The following is an 18,161-nucleotide window of genomic DNA, read 5'->3' as shown; positions in this document are numbered from 1 at the left end:
AGCAGCCATTTATAACTGATTGACACCTTTACAGGACATATCAGTACAGCGAGCTAACTACCTTGTGGCTTCCTCACAATAACCTCATCCAGCCCAGCAAACAAACAAACATGCTTAGACTACACATCCTGCATTGAGCAGCAATTGATTATCGGTTGTCTGGCATTTGGTATGGTCCGGTGGCGTGGGGAGTGACCGATAACTGACCTACACTGACCAACACGTGTGGTCAGTCCACGTGCAAACAAACCTGTCTGGGCCAGTTCTTGCTTGTTTAGGTCAAGCCATTGACATCTTACTCTTAGCCATTCAAGTTCTGCAAGGAAGCTAAGTAACTTGCCTGTAGTTCTGAGACATACCGCACGTTGACACCCTTCAAAGTTAAAATTTCTGTGAAATTACAGAACTGAAAACAAGGATTTTTCAGGTATGATTTCAGGTAACAGCTGACTAAGCAGTATATCTGATCTAACTGTCAAAATATATCAGGTGTTTGAAACCAGAATCTCAACATTCTGACAGAAAACTGCACCTGTCAACAAAGAGATGACAACTTTTCAACACTTTTTGCTGGCCCCTAACAGCTGTGATGTTGTTTATATAGAATGAAGGCAGTAACTCTTGAAAAGTAAAGTAACTTTCATGTTCAATAGCAGAGAGTTTCTTTTAGTCCTAGCATTGCAACTGAATTGGTAACAAGGAAACAGTGTGAAAAAGTGGTACCTACCATTCATACTCCACACACAGCTAGCTGTGACCGGCAGGACTGAAATATCACCAAGATTTATACACCGACACTGCATATCTACTCAGGAAATCAAAGCAGTGCGTCATGTCCACTGTCACGTGTGTAAGTCTGTGTCCTCATGCACAGACGTTCAGGGCTAACCTTGGGCTGCCGCAGCTCTCAGACACAAGAGCGTGGCCTGGGTACCGCGGCAACCCCGGCTGCTCACGTTTGTGGACACGACATGACCTGCTTTGAAGTCCAAAGTCCGCCCACCTGCGTTTACTCCACCGTCGGGGTGTCCTAAAAATAGGCCAGGTAGTCTGAGGCTAAGGACCTACCTACGAAGGTGACTTCAATCACGTCAGCGCTCGCTGTGGCAGGTTAGAGAGCCGTGCGCCCACACGAGGCTACTTCAGCACCGCTTTCAGCCGACTCAGACATAATTTATTTTACTAGTGGTCAGGTGAGCCCTGACAGTGGACAATATGAAAGGGGCAGAAGGCAGACGGGGCATTGTTGTCTCCACATGGAGAGCAATCTCACCTTTCACTGCACTGCAAACAGTCTGAGTGGCCCCGCATGGTGATCAGATAAGATGGACACTGTTACTGTTTTTGTCGGCAGATCTTTCGCCATCGCGTAACCGGATCCCAGGTTTCCAAGTTCGGTCGATGGTTTAATTATATCAGAGACAATCGCTGTCCGTTGGCTCTTGTGTATAAGTTATTTGTTCAATCCTTGCTAACGAAACCGCCGCGCTTTCAACCCAAACAGCCGTAGGTAAACACGCTCTCTGTCTGACACCTCCCCGCTCCCGATGCCTACAATGGTCGCCTGGCCCGCTGATTGTCTGTACGCCACTCCTGCACCTGATCAGAATACAAACAGAAAAACACGGAATCACAAAGCGAGCATGTGATGGACTCCGTAGGAAATAGAATTAGATTACATCCAATAGTCTTTGCAATGGACCCCCTGTCCGCTTGATTTAACTACTTCCGCAAAACATTAACTTGTCACAGAGAAGTCGTGCACGGTCCTGCCGGATCAATGTGTCTCTAGCTGGCAGGAAATTGAAGATGAAAAAGGAACCAGTAAAACACATGCAATATTTATACCCCATCTGATGGGGACGATATGTCACCATGGTATGACAAGGGATCAGCTGTGTGGGATACACAGTGATTTTTCAAAAAAGAAATAACGATAAAGAAATATGATTTAAAGTAATTCTTTCAGACCAAATTTCTGCCTTAAGGCAAACCATCTAAATTGTCCAACAGTTACGTGTTTGAAACTGGTTCTGTTATGATAAAGAATAAGAGCTTGGAACTAATTATTGATATTATAATCTATACAAACAGAATGATCTGCTTTATGTCATATTGTACAAACTATTCAACATTTCATGAGACATAATCCTATAAAATCTAATCTAATAAACACTAATGCACTATAGTAACACAACTGTTCTGTTTTTCAATGTGTTCAGAGGAAAGTTAATTTGAGTTGCTATTCACATCTTGTGTTACCTTGTATCACAAAACTGCACTTCCAAGAACTTTAACCTTGTCCCTACTAAGGTAGCTATTTAGCTCCAAATTTGTATTAGCTAAAGGGTTAGAAAGCAGGGAGAGGGTTAACTCTAATCATATGAAGCTCCTTGATCATACAGTATCTATTGAAAGATCAATTGCAACTGCATTCAGTTCTGTCCTTCCCACAAAAGTGACAACAGTTGAACCTGATACTAGGAAAGAATGCAAAGCACTCCAAAAGTTATCAGTAAGTAATGCCTAATCTGTCCCACACTGGTGATAACAAGTTGTACCCATCTGTCAACTGTCTATAAGTTTACTTTGGGAACCAAATTTCCTCTTCTTGTCAACCCTGTACTTACACACATCACCTGGCTTTTTCAATCAGGCTATGCACATGTACAGGCCAAAACAGGGTCAAGGGCATTTTGGACTGGCCAACTGGTATCCAGCCATTTTTAAAGGTTGTCAGTAAATGTCTGGGGTATTATGCAGCTTTTAACAAAAATTTTCCACATTTTCTTTCATTGAGTCTTCAAATCAATGTTAAAGATCTCTCTGCCAAAAACTGCCACATTACCTCAGGCCACCTGGGCAGTACATGTATTTTCCCTGCCTCCCTCAATTAGAATGAGCTATAGTTAGTTGTTTCATACCCTGTGCCAAGCAGCGTGTGCCTGCCAATAGTTGGCAAGTGTCAGGCTAGTAAATAATGTTTGCTATCACTTCCAATTGAGCAGATTTACTTAAGAAGGCATCTGATTTACATCCCTCCCTGTAAGCCATTTCCAATTCTGCCCAGCAAGGAAAGAAAGCCATAAATTTGCCTCAAAGGTGGTGAACTTTCTCCATCCAGGCGGAAACTTGGCTAGAGTGCCAACCTATTGATGAAGGAAAGGGCGGGACTTAAGTACAAAATGTATGACTTCAACTCAAATTTTAACACAGGTCTAAAGCTGATGCTTGCATTACAGCTGCAGACTACCAAATTTCCCTGGCTTGTTTGCATCACATTTTTTCTGAGCAATTTTTAAAAAGTGATAGTTTCTTTTCAAAAGTTTGAATTAGCATCTAATAAAAACTTAAATGGCATCATACAGAATTTCCCTTCAAATAAGTAAGCTGAACTTTCTTCCATAATATGACATGAGCAGACAAATCATAACATCATATGAGCCTACTCAACAGGAATCAATTATGAACACGAGCTATTGCCAAGTCATCAGTCAACATTTGTTTTAAAGAAAACTTCCTGGCATAATTCCCCCTGTCAGATTCTTTGCACAGTATTACTCTATTGGGAAATAACACAACACAACCTTTCAAGACCCCAGGAAGCAATGACTATCCCAGATGTATGGCAAACTGAGACATCTTACACAAGGGTAATCGAAAGATATGCTAGACACGACCACTTATAGGAACCATGCTGTCACAGGTATTCAGCTGCCTTAAGCCTTCATTAGGAAATACTGACAGGTACCATTCCTGATGGAGGGGACACATGTAATGTTACATGTTGTGGCTCCTTTGTAAAAACATCAGAATGTGACCTTCAAATGAATGGAATTTGCATTTGGCTCATGCATGATGGATCTCTTTAAAAAGCATTAAAGAAGGACAAAATGTTAATCTGAGCCTAATACTAACTACAACATTCATCTGCTATATCAAAAGAAGATTGTATCTTTGGTCGTTGTATCTGTTAGGTAAGATAATATTTTGTTCGTAGCATAGAATTTGATGAGAGTATCTTTTTTTAAAGCACATAAACCAACCATCACCACTCCCCAAAAGATGGGAAAGTACAAGAATATGAATGGAACTGGCACCTGTTCTGCTTTCACTCAGATTTATAATACAAAGTGAGAATCATGTTCTGCCTTCCTCATAGCTACATGTAGGCCATACATGTATGTACCAACAGTAGCAAATCTACATAGGTACTTACAAACAGAGTGTCCGTCTTTCAGAGAGAGACTTTTGCAATGTCCCTTGTTTGTACACTCCTGTATACAGAATCACCCAAGCCTGCTGCGAAAATCGTTAGGCTGTCGTCCTTACTGCTTTGCTTGAGGGCAGACTGTACTGTTGCGTGAGCGGATTCAGACATGTAAATAGGCAGTGTCTACTGTGTGGTCATAGATACCATCTCTGCTGGCTGGATTATATCAAAAAGTGTTTTACGTCAAAATAGAAAATTTTCTAAAATTCAATATAAAACGTTATATTGCCTCCAGGTTTTCTTTGCTGGAGTATTCAAATGCTGAAGTTTAAAGTTTTTCTTTACCAGATCATTTACTCCCTTTTCTCATCCAATTACCAGTACTTAAGAAATTAGCAATCTGTCCATTAACATCAATAAATGTGTCTGAGCAAAATTTTCTTTTAAAATTCAAAGTTGACTCTTTAAGGCATACTTGTTGTATTGTCTTGGAACAGAAAAACGTCAAAATCAGCAAATTCTTCAGGACACTGTTTCTACCAGTGACCTTGAGACAAGTTGTAGACCTTAATATCCTTGAGCCTTCCAGTATATTGCTCAGACTCATGTTGGGCTGCCTGCCTGCCCAGAGTAATTTTCAGTAAGTCCTCTCTGCCTCTCCAAGCATCTCTGTCTTTACAGCTCAGAATGAGGAATTATGTCAAAACGGTTTGCCAAAACCTGCCGAGAGAACACAAACAACATGTCCTCCCTATCCATTGACTCCGAGGTTATAAAACATTCATTAAACAATTTGGAGATTGTCTGGGCAGTAAATCCCCTGCCTGGCGGACCTCATTACAAATTCATGATAGCCTTTCTACCCAGACTCCCTGTCTCCAGGTCCTTACAGAATCTAATTCTCTACAGCAACACAATCAATAGAAAAGGGCTAAAATCTACAAGATAAAAGAGGTGAAGCAGATTTCCTATGGTACTTACAGGTGATCAAATCAGACTAGGTCCTGGAGTAAGAAACATAAACACGCAAGTGTGTAATGTAACATATGGCTTTATGTTGAATGGGCAATAAGTAGAAAAGGCATAGTCTCGCTATCAATGGCAAAATGGATTGTGTTTCACCCTTTTGTAAAATTCATAGTGTATATGACAGATAGAAATATCATATGCATCAATAGGTTGTCCATAAAGAAATGCATTAATGGGGTGTGAATGATTGTAATGTATAATATATCATTTACGACATGATCCGAAAGAAATAGGTGAAATTAGCACAGGTTACCTGTATGCGCATGTTGTACAAGTCATGCAGAATTCTTCATCTCAGACATAAAGATACAAAATGAATTCCAAGACCAATTCTTCTTTTTGGCACTTCAGCATTAGAAGTGTGGAGGAGTGTGGCTTCTGTACACCATAGCCAACAAGTTCTCTGTGTGATCTGCAGACGTTGTTGTAAATACATGTATATATATGCCATGTAGTTGGGGTGTAGTTGTGTCTCAATATAACAAATACGACCTGTCTGAACATTCTTGTTGTCACGGATGGTTTACTTATTAATTGCTTTTGCATGAAATGTCGCCTGCCGTGCGACTGGAAGTAGGACACCTGTCATCCACCTGTCCCTTTGAACCCCCGACTGAGTAAATGCCAGTGTTTAAAAATATCCTACAGAGATAAGTAATGTACCCACACATCCTTTGTCGAAAATGTTTGCTTCCCTGTCTGACGGAGTTATGATTCCCACTTCAACCTTCACATCAAAGTAGCGACCGGGTTTACCAAACAGTCAGCCCTACAAACAATGTTTAATACATCATAAGAAGGACGTTTCTCCAATAATATCAGGGACACCACTTTGAAACACTGTTACATTTTTCAAACATGGAGTTGAAAGCTGTTGCCACACCTTTACGATACCGGAAGATAATATAGACCGAAAATAGAATATAGCCATAGGCTATTCTCTACCATTCAAACTCCGTGACATTTGCATGAAAGAAATACCACTGATGATTTTAACTGCAACGTGGGCTTCCGGCTAATTGTCCCAGCATCACCATTTCCCTTTTGTACCCTCTTTGAACCATCTAAAAGCTTTTAACTGCTGTTTTTTTACATGTGGAAAAAGGGCACGTACTTAGACAAATGGCCGTAATTTTCTCATTATTCAGGGACAAAGATGGCGTCTTCTACCCTGAAAATTACTTAATTATCACGTTTCAAGTATAACAAAGTTTTAAAACATTTGCTATAATACCCACACGAGTAACATAGATTTCTGGGGTACTAATCTCTTTTTTCCTGACCATCAAACATGTTTTATGGAGATCCAATGTTGAAATTTGCATTTACCTCTGTACGTAAATATCGTGATTGATCCTACTCTAAAGGCTCAACAACAAAGAACAGACTTACATGTATATAATATACAGACAGTTCAAAAACACTATTAACTTGACCTATTTAAGGAGAAGAAAGCTTCACCTTTGCACCTTGTTATGAGCTCCCTGATGAAAACAAGTGTTGGTAAGATGAAACAATTAGGGCTTTCGGGAGAATAATTGCCTTACATTGCACCTGGCTGGAGTCCAGCTGATCTAAACACCGCTTTGTCAATCCAATATTTGGATAGTGTACGTAAAAGGCGATCATCTAACGCTACCGCCTCCGGGGATCGGAATGACAAACATTCGCCGTGCGATGAGGTTAGAGGTCAAATTTGGAAGACAAGCGATTATGTAGATCCCAATCTGGAACTGGTGGTTTTCTTTTAAAAGTTTGATACAGACAGAACAACTTTAAAGGGCCTCAACTTTAGGTTAAGAGTTTTGGACATTTTGTGGTGTTTATGTTACCTTCTGAAGTCCTGCGAAAAATGCCTTTGATCGTTAGGTATGTACTTATCAAAAGAGTCATCATAAAGGTAACACTTGAACGTCGATTTCCTTTGTAATTCCGAGAAGCCAGGTTCTGTTTGTGGGTCAGGTGGGAGTGCTCTGCTCACATACCTCCCCATTCTTCCCATCTGGTTGGAACGTTGAACAACAGGAAATGTACCATAGGTGTGCAAATAAAAACATGGCAATGGTCCAAAAATAGCCTATTGTAGGAGGCCAAACCGATCACTGCATAATGAACTTGTGATGATGGTCAAAGATTGTATTTTTACTATAAAACAAGTTACATAGAGTCATCATCATAGTTATAGTACATATATGTACTATCAAGTGTACATATATGTACTATCAATTGAATTACATATTCAAGATGTGGCCAAAGTTTTTTAATTTTTAGAATTATGAAAAAGGAGCACTTTTTTCAAGGTGAAAATGATGACGTGTATTGTATTTGGAGTAGAAGGAGACAAATAGAGACAATTTGAATTTGAGTTGACTTTATACGATGTTGTAACCAGTAGGATCATTATTTTACATTGTCCAAAGTTCATATCTCGGTCTTGTTGTCACTTGCTATTCAATGACTTAAGCCGGATGCTATGACATGGGTACAATTTAGACTCCATATGTATACATATTTTATGTATTTGCCAATGGTTTTTGACAGAGATTAATGATTATAATATGATATTTGAATGTTGTATGTTCCAGATAAATACAGCAGAGGTATAGTAAGGTCTTCTATGCCATATCAGCTTCATATCAAAGCCAATATTATTCCCAGCGAATGTTCTTACTCCAAATGCACATTGATATAATATTAGATAATCTTATTGGCAATTATGAAATAATTCTTCATTGTCAGACGATAGGAATCTTGCTTTTGCATCCAGTCTGATAGACAGGACAAATATTATGGCACAGACAGTTATCAGCTCGTTGTAATGACTAGTAAGTCCCTGAACATGGTGCAGATATTACTTTGTGTGTCTGTTATGTGTACGCTGAGCAAAAAGAGATACAGCGATAAGGTTTTCCAATACTCTCATGTCCTCATACATGTATATCAGAATATCTTTAAATTCTTTTCTCATTCAAATTTTTTTCAAATTTTCATGGATTTGATTACAAATTCTTCACTCCATTTTCAAACAAAATTTTCCCTTTCTCTGCATAGATTGTAAAGTTCCACTCTTTAATTACTTGGCTCACTCAGGTAGCCCCAGTTAAGAGGCCTTTCTACATAGGAGGTCTGAACACTTTGATAAACAACTCACCGCTTTGATCCAAATGAGAAAAAGACACCACCATTCAGACATAAGATAAGGATCGCACAAAAGACATGGCACTAAACACATACAGGGAGCTGCTCAACCATATTATGAACTAATGTAGCTACCCAGGGAACAACAAATATGTAAATGTTTTGACAACTGAGGGGAGGGATTGTAGTAGCAATGTTTGCATACAAATAAGCACGGCAATAACAGATAAGAATCACAAAGATGTGGTTGATTACTTTTGTGTATCAAGAGTGGGATAGAGAAATGCTCCACACAAGGAAAGTTAATGCCACTTACAACTCTTAACTAAGATTTTCATACTCAGTATTGAATATCTAGAATGATGCTATTTAATTGCAGAGGTTTTGAGTTTGGCAAATTCACTCAAGTAATTAAGCTCTCAGGTAATTAAAACTTTCTGAAGAAACATTTGATATGTGACAGAGGGTGAACACAAGGTAACGACCCGTAATAATTATTGTTTGTCGACTGTAACGACCTGTAATGATTATTGTTTGTCAACTGTGTGACAAATACAATTGTTTCATTTTTGACACATCTGGCTTTCGATCACTTCAAGGTTAATTAGAATCATGATGTCTTATGTGTACACATGTATGTTCACCATCATCTTACAGTTGTCAAAAATACAATTTCAGCTAGATTACGTCACTTTTCAACCAAGTTCTGCACCTTACTTAGTTGAAAATAAGTACAAAACTGATCTGGTGCAAATTTTGGAACTTTGGTTTCCGATGCCACCATTTTATCATGAATTGTGCAGAAAGCTTCACAGAAGGACATCTAAAAGCATTGCTGAAGGTTTCCCAACTGTGTACTCACTAAAGGACAAAACATCCTTTCATTGTCGGAGTTAAATGAAGGTTCCTGTTGCATTCCTAAATGCCTGTTAGGACAGGTGGTCCCCCCAAACAGGAATTCTACCATTATTTCTCTGTTGCCCGACAAGCAGAACTAGCAATGGAGACAAGACAGCCGTGACATTCACAGAGCCTCCCGTGTCATCCTCGGATGCTTTGTCAGAGACATTATATGTGATAAGGGAAGGGGCAATGTAGGGGCAATGTTATGGAAGCCAATACAACTCCTACGCTTGTCATACACATGAAAAGAAAAGACCCTAAGATAAATGAAACCCTTGTATGAAATGGCATACACATCCTATAACATTCCCAACCTAGACATATTAAAACCTACCACAAAGACCTACGCTTTAATATATTTTGGGTGATGGATGGTAAGTAACAATACAAAGTTGAAGCTCCTTTACTTTGCTTACCTTATTTAACTTTTGATGTAAGGACATACAACACAGACTTGATAATACATAATTTATAGAAATACTGCTATACATGTATAATATATGCTGGACAGGTGGCATCCAGGATACCGGTAATCAAAGCTTCAACTTGACATTTCTTCAGTGCAAAATTGGCAGACAAGGAGAGTGACTACATGCATGGGTGCATCAGCCTCTTTATTAATGATGTGGTATAATTTTGCATTGATTTATTTCATCATATTTTGAAGGAAGTAAAATGGAGACTGGATGCCTGGCCTCGTTGATCCTCTCTGTGGTGTTCAAGTGTGTGGGTGGGGTTGATAGATCCATCTTTTGCAACCCTTGTCTGACTGGTGAATTTGTAAAGCTCAATTTCCCATTAATTTGGATTTTACAACAAACAAGTTCGCCCGGTTTCTCAGAAACATCTCTCAGGAACCAAATCCATAGAGTTCCGCCCCATCAATCAAATAACAGGGGCCCTTCAACCCATAGAAGAGGCCAAATCTACCTTAACCTTGCGCCAAGTGTACCCGAGACTACTCAACTAGCTCAGTGTCAAGTTGAAGTGGGTTAAGAGGGCTCTGAAGAGGTTCGACCAATGGGATCAGACGTACGGGCCGGCTGGGAATGCTAAATATTTTCAGAAGATCGTGCTGAAAACTAAACAAAGTCTGGTGCAGTGGCTAGTAAAGGAACAACAGAGCTGTAACGCTTATGCCACGCTGGAGCAACACTTTTATTGTGTGGGGGCATTAGGGCATTCTGTTAGCCTGTACAAGTGGACTGGCATTTGTACAGTTTTCTTTCCTGTTTTTGTTTGTTTGCATACCATGATTTTTGTTTTTTTACACTAACTGCTACAAATTTAGAAGAAAATGCTACTGACATCAGAATAAGCTTTAATAGCAATGTATGTTGGGAGGATTTTATTTTGGTTCACTGGCATAATAAATTACTGCTTATACATGTAATATTATGATAGATATATTCTTTTTACCTCTTACCAAAGTATTTCGCATAACTTATGTGTTACATACTTTTTCTCATTGATTCAACTTTTTACAACTGAATCAATCTTCCTCAGGGCTACAGCTGTGGTAATTCCATTGATACCCTGGATGCATGGCTGGTAATGATATCATTATACCAGTGTAACTCTCCTGACAAGCTGCCATGCCCATGAAGGTGAACCTGTCTACTGTTGGAAAATTGCACAATGAGAGATGTGAGATGCCAATCATGGAGCATGCAGGGGTTTTGTGGACTGGTGGTTGTAAAATGATTGTTTGGTAGATCAGCATCCACATGCATGTAATATGCTATTGATGCATGTATTATACCCCAAGCATAAGCAAGCATGTATCATAAAGATACTAGATTATTATGGCTTGAATACACCAAAGAATCATGTTAAAGATTTTAAGTAATTATGTCCGCAAGTGTAATGATATAGCCAAAATGTGAGCATTGGATCATGGTGAAAATTCTCTCCCCTACTCAAGTTTGTGGCATCTAAACAGAACTTTTCTTCCTTCAAAAAGTCAAAGTCTTCATATATTCCATTTCAAGTTCAACATCTTTGATCTATATGACCTCTATTTGCCTGGACCATGCATCATTTGTACCCATTTCTGGTATGAAAGTGTGTAACATGATATCAGCAGTGACAGACCAGGACTTTAGTGTTGAAGAAGATGGATCAGCTCTGCTCCAAAGTCACTGCCAAGGGCACCAGTCTCTCCCAGGAGCCTCCAGCTGGCAGATATCTCTTTATTGAATTACGAATATAGCTTTATCTGACGTTCTGGCAATACGGCTCTCAGATTGGCATTATTGGATTTGTCCAGGGGCAATGAGACAGTAAAAGGGCATTTTCTAAAACATAACCTCTTATCCGCAGGGACACTTCAGCCTTGGCAAGGAATATAACCAAGTTTGTGTTGGCAGATGGGTGCATAGAGATCACACGGCTTAGCTTTTAGCACACGCCCCTCCCACTAACAGCATGAGCCATTTATCTACATCCATGCAACGGCCCTCCTGGGACACAGGATCTTTCTGGAAACAGCAGGAGTTAGTGCTTCTGATTCTCCACTCCCATTTCAACCCTCACCTTTTTGAAATGCCCTTTTGACACACAAACCTCTTGTAGGCACCTGTTGAGGCAGTATTGCCCAGCGTGAGGTGATATACAAGAACAGCACTTGAAATACCTCAGGTGTTCCATTTCTGACCAATCAGATGGCCACTAGCAGCCTCTAGCACCTCTCTGTCAAGACAAGGTCTTCATATTGACAAATGACTTTTCTCCTTACTTGAACAAATGATGATTGCACCTTTACACTTTCATGCATACCTTTTAGATAAAGAATAAAACATGTTAAAGTAACATATTATTCTAAACATAACATATCCCAGACTCTCCTGATATGAAGTGCTTATAACATATCATTGACTGCTATTCGCTGAGAGTTAAAACAAAGACTTTCTTTTTCCTGTACCATCATGAACAGATACGGTAGTTCCGTGAACACCTCTGTTTTTCTCAAATTATGAAATTTTGCTAGCGTGAACATAAAGCGAATCACAGTATATCATTGCCTGTTATTTGCTGAAAGTTAAAACAAAGAAAAATGATCAAATACCTGAAGCATCTACTCCATCTCTTCTACAGAAGGTACCATCCTCCATGTGTGCTGTATTGGATGTGATGAGATATGAGATACAGATCCCCTGTACATGTAACCCTGGGAGTGACTAATGGTGTCTAATGAAAGGAGATTCCTAATCACTGCTGGGAGACAAATGGTTGGCAGGCAGGGGACTGATAAACCTCCACTCCTGGAAATGTGCATCCTTTCTATGGGCAGTTGTAAATTAAATACTGTTTGATGGAAGAATAACCCTACACGTGATTGTCTATTTCAGAAAACCCCCTGTTACCAGAGATGCTGCCAGGGTTGCCTTTGTATTGTGATTTCAATAAAATGACATAAAATGAAATAAAGTGAAATAAAATAATTGAAATAAAGCAAAGTTATGGCCAATGCTTGTCAATCAGTTCTCATTGCGACTGATGTTTATCAAACATGTCTCTGTCATGCCAAAATTGATTGTTGTACAACATTTGCTCAAGTAGATTTGAAAAGAATATTTCAAGATTACCTGATTGATAGAACATTGCTTTGGTATGCTTGTAGATATTGGGAAAAGTCTTTAAAATGTTTCTGACATGGTATTTACATTGTATAAGAATATACGTGTATGCCTTCTGATTTTCTGTCATATTGATATATGTATTCCAAAGCAACAAATGCATGTTCTGCTTGTAGGATTGCAATAAAAAAAAAACAGATTTTGTCCACCTCAGTGACTAACAACAATGTGACAATTTAGACATGCCTGATAATGTTGCCGAGCTTTTACACATCCATCTACTACCTGTAATCTTTTACCCCTGGGCAGTTTCCCTTTCCTAACCAAATTACCGGTGGCAGTGCTCTAATATGGGGAAAGCTGATGGGGCTATCCCTGATTTCCATGATAATCGGATTTCTGATCCCAGAAAATTGGAGACAGGTACTGGAGAGATCACAGAGATAGGGATGATCCTTTCTGTACTTTTCTTTACTGTTGGTAATTTAGTTTCACCTGTAGAGTCTGGCTCAATCATTCATTTTTAGGTCTGTGTAGGGCATCATGTGAGAGGGAGACTACACAGTCTGATAACTCCAGAAGTTAGGAAGTTAAATTTTTCTCCTCTTTTCTACCAAACGGTAGGAAATAAAAAATGTATTTTCAACTGGTAAGAAACTTTCCCATTTTTTGTCATGACATAGCGTATATCTTCTGAAGTTCTTATATCTCTCCATATCAAGATAAAAACAGCTATATTTGACTTGTTGGTCCCACGCTTTCCTCATGTGAACTCCCACCTGTATCTCCTTCCATCTCAAAGTTAGTTTTTTACATCCCTGTAACAGGTGGTTGAACTCACCCACATTTACCCCTAGGAAACTGCATTCTTGGTCCCTAACATCACTACCAGCCCATACATTAGTTCCACTACAAGCTTTGTGGCCATGTCAGCTCAGCGAAATAGGATTTTCCAATGTCTGTCTCTCCAAATTTTGCATATCTCTGCTTTGTACATTGGGGGCATTTGTTAAGACCTGGTATTATGTATGGGATAAGTGTTACAGAAATGGTTTTAGCGACTGAACTTGGGGATATGATCGATTTAAATGCAAAAGAAGGGCTCACCTTTCGCTATCAGCACATTGCAGGATTGTTAAACAAATGCTTATAGCAGGGTTTATGTTGCCGACTTGCCGGCAGTGATTGCACAGTGGGACACTGATACGAGGACCCCTTGTGGGCAAATGCAAAATTGCAACTGCATATCTCTCCTTACAGAGGCCTTTGACTTCAACCCCCAACAGATCAAGCCAGGTAAAGAATTGATTGCTATTTTCTTTATATACCCGCTGCTTGTGTAACTACATGTACATCTACCATTCATTCATATTTCATAAAGTACATGTGCAGTATGTTTATGAATACCATAGGCTGTTTCTGAATATGAATTTCCCTGCACCAATAGAGGTGACATATAGTCCTTTAAAATATCCCAGTATAGTGGCAATAGATTCCTTTGAGATTTTCAATACAAGATGAACACTGAAAAGTGGAGATTTGTATGTTAGGTCAAACTATTGGCTAACATGGATCTGTTAGGTCGTAGCCCCCAAGCAGTATGAAATATAGACTGTTGTCGAATTCAATCGTCCCCAGATGAAATATCACCTGACTCATCGTCTAGAAATTGGATTTCTGAGGCATTGCCTTAATTTGATATTAAACAGCAATGTAAAATCACTGCCTGCGACAGGGGGAAAGTGCTATAGTTTGACCTTTGGGGGCACTCTGGTAGAATCAGAAATGGGGAAGTTCTGGGACAATTAATCTATGTACCTTCACAGATAAAAGGATAATAACTCATACCAGTAAATTGTATGTAGAAAAACATTAGATAACTATGGCTATCCTGTCTGTAATATTAAACCCCTCAAACATGTTGTTCCAAAGATATCAAATTGAATGTATATAGATATTTGAATGACAGCCAAAATGTTGGATAAGTGCAGCAACTAGAAAAGGCAAAGTGAGTTAGGTGAAAGATATGCTCAATGTACTAACTTGGGGGTTAGATCATGACTATGAACATTACAACCTCAAAGTACCATAGTATGAACATCATGACAATTGAGGAAGCAACTTTCCTCAAACAAAGGTGCTAAAAGTTATATTGGTGTGTTCAAAAATATAGTTTAGGTGTTAAAAACCAATTTGCATGACTACAGATTGTATGAGATCAACTACAGCCAATGACAGTGATTACAAGTACATGGTGTACGCTGTCTTCACAATACTGAAGTTGATGTTTGGCAGTTTTTCCAGGACTGTACTTCTAACTTCTTTTGAATCATCCCTTTGCCATGTCTTACAGAGAAATCAATAAATCTTTGTAAAGCAGATGTCTGCCCCACTAAAGCCAATGTTCTCAATCTCTGTCGTTTGTCTGAATTATAGAACATCTACTTGGGAATCCATCAAGACATTACGACAACAGACTTCAGGATAAAAGGGACACCCAGTGCTTATCAGCCCAATTATACTATGGAAATCAAATAAAATGGGAACAATACTACATTTAGTAATCCCATTATCTTGTGTAAAAAGCTATTTTCAGGAAGGACCCAGTGGAATAATCATATTACTAATGACTCACTGCTGTCAAATAACTTTTCTATTGGACTACAATGAAGACGTATATCTTACATCGTAACTATAAACTTACATTACTCCATACATGACATTTCAGTATAGTATCATAAACTCGTTTTGTCGGGGTTGAAGTAATTTCAGAGTAGCAATAAATATTTAGTCTTAATTTCCTCCTAGAAGTTGTTGCTTGCTATGTGCACTGAAGTGTAAAATGAATGTCATCCAAGGAATGGTAATGTACGTTGTTGGAGAATTCATTACACAGACCTTATTCATTATACAAGATTATGATGGTAGAAATGTGAAAAGGTCAAAATCCATTGTGTGAATGTCATAAAAAATGTACTGATTAACAACTTTTAACTTCAAAGTGAATGCTGTTATGCTTGTGTGAGTAAATGTTTCTTTATGTAATTATTACGGCCACTAGTGCTACATACCTAACATAGTGCTAAAATTTCATCCTTTTCATAGTGGTAATCTAAATTTTCATCTTTGCGGTTGGAATAACATGTTTTTAGTAACAAAATATATAATTATATACTTGAGTACAAGTCTATTTAGGTACGGTACAGTTAAATTGATACGTAACTTCAGTTCTTTGAACCTGTATACCTAAATGTACTGGTGTAACAAGACACAATGACTATAATATAACTGCTTAAGGTGTTCAAAGAAGATGCAATAGGGAGGTAAATGTCAAAGCTATAGACTCCAAATTTCTCTGTATAACGCCCTCTGATAATGTTCGATGGATATCTTAAGTAGTCATTTATTATGGAAACCTCATTCTGTCATGGGCTTTTCTATCAAACCCAGTCATCCAAACCAGGCCAAATGTTACAAATCATGTTGGCAGACAAAAAATAATGAATCATCATTGCATACATCTTGTCAATTAGGAGGTTGCAGAGCTAATCAATTCTCTGTCTGAAAATGAGAATTAAGAAAGAGACAAAATTCAGGGCAACTGATATCTGACCTGCAAAGCAGATACTCATCTAGTGCATGATTCCCTCTTTTTACATGTAAAGAACCAATTTACTAGCCTGGGTATTATATATATATATGGAGCTCCTAGCTGTCGCTACCTCGAGATAGCAGAAGCAAGGAGCCCAGTTACAAAATGAATGTCATGCAGGCTACCAATTACCAGTATGCCATGCACACCATTTGTGTTGTATGTACACTGCCAACATGAGACGTAGACATTGTTGCACTGCACCAACTGAGTTGTTACATCTACCATGAGAAGGTTTAGGGCCTCTTATAATTACTTGAAAGCTCCCGATGAATTATGGCACTATAAGCAGCCCACCCAGTAATGATGTGAAATAAAACTAATCCTGGTAAGAAATCATTGCCCTCCAGTTCAACCAATCTTCATGATTGCTAGATGTACTGTAAATAAATCCAACTTAATTGGCATTGTTATTGAAGCAGATCCAATATTACAACCCTTCATAATGGCACAAAATTATGGCAAATATTTTAGACCTCTAAGTATGATTTCCTGAATGTGTCAAACCAACAGAATATTGTGTTTCCTAAATGTGTCAAACCAACAGAATATATTCAAAGACATTGTTATGAGAAGTTTTTCAGAACTATGAAAAACAACAAGGAAAATCACTCACCTGATAAGATTTTGTTGGCTTCTAACCAAGAAACGTGGCACAGCGCTTTGACAGGATAAGCCAGTAGAAAACATCCACTCCCTGAAAGACAAGTCATTTCCAAAGCATCATCACCAGAGGTCTCTGAAATAATGTACTCCTCCAAAGATGTTCCACAGATTCACATGTGAGTGATGGTTTAGTCGATATCTGTCAGCCGTGTGATCTCCACTGGCATGCGGCGCTTACCGAGGATTGATGAAGGCATTTTCTCCCAGAACACAGCAACGAGCTCTCACCACAACTCCTCAAATCAGAAGGCCCCTCCACACCCCTCTACCCTGACTTTATCTTAATTACAATTCACTTTTTTGGTCTCAAGTCAATTATTTGAACTTGTCTGAGTTGAATTCCTCGTGGGAGAAGAGCTTTAGATTGATCTGATATCCTCTGGTAAATTAGACACCTGTAGGTTGAAGAAGCCACGCCTATGATGGTGCCAAGTTGTCGCAGAATATCAGATAAACCGTGGGGTATCCACATCTGGATCCACGACTTGATGCTGAGTCCCAGTTTTAACGGAGGATTTTGCCAGCGGAAAACCTTCCCTGGGGTCGGCATTAGTAAGCAAAAGTATGATGGAAAGGCTCTGGAATTTTAGATTCCAATATCTAGTCATTGCACATTGCTTTTAGGGGATTATGATACAAAGGGGTTTACAGAAGCTCAAAAGTATTCAGTAGAGCAGCAGCATTTAATCTTGGGGTTAACAATGAAATTCTTCTGTTCTAAGTCTTAGAATAAAAGTTTCTTAAATGTTCACATAAGTTGGTCAAATATCAGAAAGTTGTTACTGCTATAAAACAGTAGCTAGGGGCATGTTGTAAACAAAATCAGATATAAGATGTCAAATGCTAATTGCCATCTGTTTATCACAGTCTTGCAAATGATCAATGAAGATATCTCATGAGTTACTAAATATTAGCAATCAATCAGATCTCCTAGAGTTAATTACTTCTAGTACTACACAATGGGTGATTCCTCAAGGAAAAA

At 38.8% G+C, this 18,161-nt stretch overlaps 2 protein-coding genes across 5 annotated transcripts in view; one reads left to right on the top strand and one right to left on the bottom strand.

The window, feature by feature from the left end:
- Positions 1-17,211, bottom strand: part of LOC109467912 (ankyrin repeat domain-containing protein 50-like) — a 41,227-nt gene extending 24,016 nt beyond the window's left edge. The window contains exons 1-2 of one of the 4 annotated variants that reach the window (XM_019766038.1): positions 17,130-17,211; positions 1,274-1,599 (exon numbers count right to left, since the gene is read on the bottom strand). The gene's annotated coding sequence lies outside the window, so the exon portion shown is untranslated. Of the gene's footprint in view, positions 1-727; positions 877-1,068; positions 1,157-1,273; positions 1,600-6,703; positions 6,846-17,129 lie in introns of those variants that run through there. The other 3 variants (XM_019766039.1, XM_019766042.1, XM_019766040.1) reach the window with 3 other exon arrangements.
- LOC109467913 (Bardet-Biedl syndrome 12 protein-like) overlaps positions 1-18,161 on the top strand; it is an 84,444-nt gene that overhangs the window by 54,276 nt on the left and 12,007 nt on the right. The window lies entirely within an intron of this gene.

The sequence above is a fragment of the Branchiostoma belcheri genome, unplaced genomic scaffold (genome assembly GCF_001625305.1).
Source record: "Branchiostoma belcheri isolate BF01 breed outbred unplaced genomic scaffold, Haploidv18h27 scaffold19, whole genome shotgun sequence".
NCBI lineage: Eukaryota > Metazoa > Chordata > Leptocardii > Amphioxiformes > Branchiostomatidae > Branchiostoma > Branchiostoma belcheri.
The sequence above is the reverse complement of the archived record's forward strand: the minus strand, read 5'-3'. Positions and strand labels throughout refer to the sequence as shown.